The sequence below is a fragment of the Urtica dioica genome, chromosome 5, assembly GCF_054948205.1.
Source record: "Urtica dioica subsp. dioica isolate 48M chromosome 5, U.dioica_male_clone48M_v1_H2, whole genome shotgun sequence".
NCBI classification, from domain to species: Eukaryota; Viridiplantae; Streptophyta; class Magnoliopsida; order Rosales; family Urticaceae; genus Urtica; species Urtica dioica.
This window is the reverse complement of record NC_142760.1, coordinates 19,562,259-19,567,357: the sequence shown is the minus strand read 5'-3', so window position 1 is coordinate 19,567,357 and position 5,099 is coordinate 19,562,259.

The window sequence follows — 5,099 nt, the reverse complement described above, 5'->3', positions numbered from 1 at the left end:
GCAGTGGGGTCTCGGGATTTAAGCCTAATTCTGACGTTGAGGCTTTCAAAATGGACGGTTTAGTTTCTGCCCGATTTTGTAACTCTTCAGTTTTTATTTTTAATTTTCGAGGTATTAATGTGTGTTGAATTGTATTTATTCCTAATTACATTCATCGGTTTTTGGTATGTAAAAGGTCTCAAGATGCACTATAAATCTTGGTGACTTGTTTTGTAAAAGATAGATTTTTGATGAAATGAAAGCTTGAAATATATATGAAAAAAAGTGTGTTTGTGTGTTTAGAGAGGATTCTCTTAGTCTAGAACTTATCAAGAATTTGTGCTCGAAATTCTTGTGGCGTTCGTCCAATTTATCGACGGGAATTCCGCAACCCATCGTGGCATCATTCGATCCATCCTAATTCGAAGGTTTCAAGCACGAAAGATTCGTCTATATCCAAACCTTCCGATAGACGGTCCGCTCAAATTGAATTCCGACGAATCTCTCCGACGAATTCACATCACATGCCAAGATTTATACTTTTTCCATTCGTCTTGGGTTAAACCATGAAAGTCTTCATTGAAGTCTTGTATTTGGAATTGGCTCGTTGACATGTCTTGGTGTAGACGCTGCCCTTATCATATCATACTCTCTCTCTTGGAAATGATTTGTCCTCAAATCTTGCATGTTGTTTGCAGCGATTGGGGATATCTTGAACTCCTTTGATTGAGAAGAAATTATTTCGTCCTCCAGGCTCTTGTTCTCTTCAAAATCATTAACTTCAGAGTCTGGAACTTCCTAAGTTTACTTTAATAGGCTCTTCGTTCAGCGTAGTCACATAATCCTTCTCCGTGGGCTTTTTCATTTCTTTAACAACTTCAACACGCTGAACGAGTTCTTCCTTGTCTTCTTGTTCAGTCGGTTGTTCCAACATGGCGTAGATGTTTTCCATTAAAAAAATCCACTCTAACTTCATTTTCTTTTGAATCAGACTTCTTGGTTGTAATTTTTCTTCAACTTGATCTAATCTCTTCACAAGCTTTCTTGTTTCTTTTGAAACCATATCCTTCATTTCACTCAAAACCTTATCAAAATCCATTTTCTTTTAATAAAACTATTAACAATCACTCATAAAAACCTGGGAGAGTTCTGCGCTCTGGTACCAAATGACGCGGTGCTCGCTGCGAGGAACACGATTTCCAACGAAAGGATCGTTTTCTCCACAAGTTTGGTGACTACGCGACCCAACGCCTATAGAGACGCAAACCTTGGAATAATGAAGACGCAACAGACAATGGTGAAAGATCGTTTGATAAGTCGGGGATTGAATGACGCCACGATCAGATGCGAAAGACCTATTGATAAGTCAATTTGAACGCCACAAGACTCGTCTTGATAAGTTCGATAAAAGTTCATATAGAACTCAAGAGAAGACTCTCATTTTTTTTTTATCAAAACCTGGATCCTTTCTCATTAAAATGAAGATGAATTTATAGGCATGAAACAACCCTTCATGCTAGGAAAACCAAAAGCCTCATTCGAATCCATAAACACAATGAAAAACGAAATTATAACCCCCTTAGTAATCAGACCACATAATGACAACTCTTAAACTCAATAAATACAAAATTTTGAATTCAGCCTACTAATAAAACGAAAATAAACAATTACCATTTGTTTCAACCAACTAAAAGATACCGATTTAAGGTGAAACTTCATAAGAATCCCAAAACTCATGCCCATTTATAATCTGATGTAGAATAAAACGTTTTTGGCTTCTTAACCATCTCTTCAATTGCTTGGATGATGAATTAACCATTTTGCTTCTGGAAGCGTGGATCAGCCAATGCCAAGATTTATACTTTTTCCATTCGTCTTGGCTTAAACCATGAAAGTCTTCATTGAAGTCTTGAAGTCTTGTATTTGGAATTGGCTCGTTGACATGTCTTGGTGTAGATGCTGCCCTTATCATATCATACTCTCTCTCTTGGAAAAGATTTGTCCTCAAATCTTGCATGTTGTTTGCAGCGATTGGGGATATCTTGAACTCCTTTGATTGAGAGGAAATTACTTCATCCTCCAGGCTCTTGTTCTCTTCAAAATCATTACCTTCAGAGTCTGGAACTTCTAAGTTTACTTTAATAGGCTCTTCGTTCAGCGTAGTCACATAATCCTTCTCCGTGGGCTTTTTTCATTTCTTTAACAACTTCAACACGCTGAACAAGTTCTTCCTTGTCTTCTTGTTCAGTCGGTTGTTCCAACATGGCGTAGATGTTTTCCATTAAAAAAATCCACTCTGACCTCCTTTTCTTTTCTATCAGACTTCTTGGTTGTAATTTTTCTTCAACTTGATCTAATCTCTTCACAATCTTTCTCGTTTCTTTTGAAACCATATCCTTCATTTCACTCAAAACCTTATCAAAATCCATTTTCTTTTAATAAAACTATTAACAATCACTCATAAAACCTGGGAGAGTTCTGCGCTCTGGTACCAAATGACGCGGTGCTCATTGCGAGGAACACGATTTCCAGCGAAAGGATCGTTTTCTCCACAAGTTTGGTGACTCCGAGACCCAACGCCTATTGAGACGTAAACCTTGGAATAATAATGAAGACGCCTTAGACAATGGTGAAAGATCGTTTGATAAGTCGTGGATTGAATGACGCCACGATCGGATGCGAAAGACCTATTGATAAGTCAATTTGAACGCCACAAGACTCGTCTTGATAAGTTCGATAAAAGTTCATATAGAACTCAAGAGAAGACTCTCATTTTTTTAATCAAAACCTGGATCCTTTCTCATTAAAATGAAGATGAATTTATAGGCATGAAACAACCCTTCATGCTAGGAAAACGAAAAGCCTCATTTGAATCCATAAACACAATGAAAAACGAAATTATAACCCCCATAGTAATCAGACCACATAATGACACATCTTAAACCCAATAAATACAACATTTTGAATTCAGCCTACTAATAAAACGAAAATAAACAATTACCATTTGTTTCAGCCAACTAAAAGATACCGATTTAAGGTGAAACTTCATATGAATTCCAAAACTCATGCCCATTTATAATCTGATGTAGAATAAACCGTTTTTGGCTTCTTAACCATCTCTTCAATTACTTGGATGATGAATTAACCAATTTGCATCTGGAAGCGTAGATCAGCCCATGCCAAGATTTATACTTTTTCCATTCGTCTTGGGTTAAACCATGAAAGTCTTCATTGAAGTCTTGAAGTCTTGTATTTGGAATTGGCTCGTTGACATGTCTTGGTGTAGACGCTGCCCTTATCATATCATACTCTCTCTCTTGGAAATGATTTGTCCTCAAATCTTGCATGTTGTTTGCAGCGATTGGGGAAATCTTGAACTCCTTTGATTGAGAAGAAATTATTTCGTCCTCCAGGGTCTTGTTCTCTTCAAAATCATTACCTTCAGAGTCTGGAACTTCTAAGTTTACTTTAATAGGCTCTTCGTTCAGCGTAGTCACATAATCCTTCTCCGTGGGCTTTTTCATTTCTTTAACAACTTCAACACGCTGAACAAGTTCTTCCTTGTCTTCTTGTTCAGTCGGTTGTTCCAACATGGCGTAGATGTTTTCCATTAAAAAAATCCACTCTAACTTCCTTTTCTTTTGAATCAGACTTCTTGGTTGTAATTTTTCTTCAACTTGATCTAATCTCTTCACAAGCTTTCTTGTTTCTTTTGAAACCATATCCTTCATTTCACTCAAAACCTTATCAAAATCCATTTTCTTTTAATAAAACTATTAACAATCACTCATAAAAACCTGGGAGAGTTCTGCGCTCTGGTACCAAATGACGCGGTGCTCGCTGCGAGGAACACGATTTCCAACGAAAGGATCGTTTTCTCCACAAGTTTGGTGACTCCGCGACCCAACGCCTATAGAGACGCAAACCTTGGAATAATAATGAAGACGCCTCAGACAATGGTGAAAGATCGTTTGATAAGTCGTGGATTGAATGACGCCACGATCGGATGCGAAAGACCTATTGATAAGTCAATTTGAACGCCACAAGACTCGTCTTGATAAGTTCGATAAAAGTTCATATAGAACTCAAGAGAAGACTCTCATTTTTTTTAATCAAAACCTGGATCCTTTCTCATTAAAATGAAGATGAATTTATAGGCATGAAACAACCCTTCATGCTAGGAAAACGAAAAGCCTCATTTGAATCCATAAACACAATGAAAAACGAAATTATAACCCCCATAGTAATCAGACCACATAATGACACCTCTTAAACCCAATAAATACAACATTTTGAATTCAGCCTACTAATAAAACGAAAATAAACAATTACCATTTGTTTCAGCCAACTAAAAGATACCGATTTAAGGTGAAACTTCATAAGAATCCCAAAACTCATGCCCATTTATAATCTGATGTAGAATAAAACGTTTTTGGCTTCTTAACCATCTCTTCAATTGCTTGGATGATGAATTAACCAATTTGCTTCTGGAAGCGTAGATCAGCCCATGCCAAGATTTATACTTTTTCCATTCGTCTTGGGTTAAACCATGAAAGTCTTCATTGAAGTCTTGAAGTCTTGTATTTGGAATTGGCTCGTTGACATGTCTTGGTGTAGACGCTGCCCTTATCATATCATACTCTCTCTCTTGGAAATGATTTGTCCTCAAATCTTGCATGTTGTTTGCAGCGATTGGGGAAATCTTGAACTCCTTTGATTGAGAAGAAATTATTTCGTCCTCCAGGGTCTTGTTCTCTTCAAAATCATTACCTTCAGAGTCTGGAACTTCTAAGTTTACTTTAATAGGCTCTTCGTTCAGCGTAGTCACATAATCCTTCTCCGTGGGCTTTTTCATTTCTTTAACAACTTCAACACGCTGAACAAGTTCTTCCTTGTCTTCTTGTTCAGTCGGTTGTTCCAACATGGCGTAGATGTTTTCCATTAAAAAAATCCACTCTAACTTCCTTTTCTTTTGAATCAGACTTCTTGGTTGTAATTTTTCTTCAACTTGATCTAATCTCTTCACAAGCTTTCTTGTTTCTTTTGAAACCATATCCTTCATTTCACTCAAAACCTTATCAAAATCCATTTTCTTTTAATAAAACTATTAACAATCACTC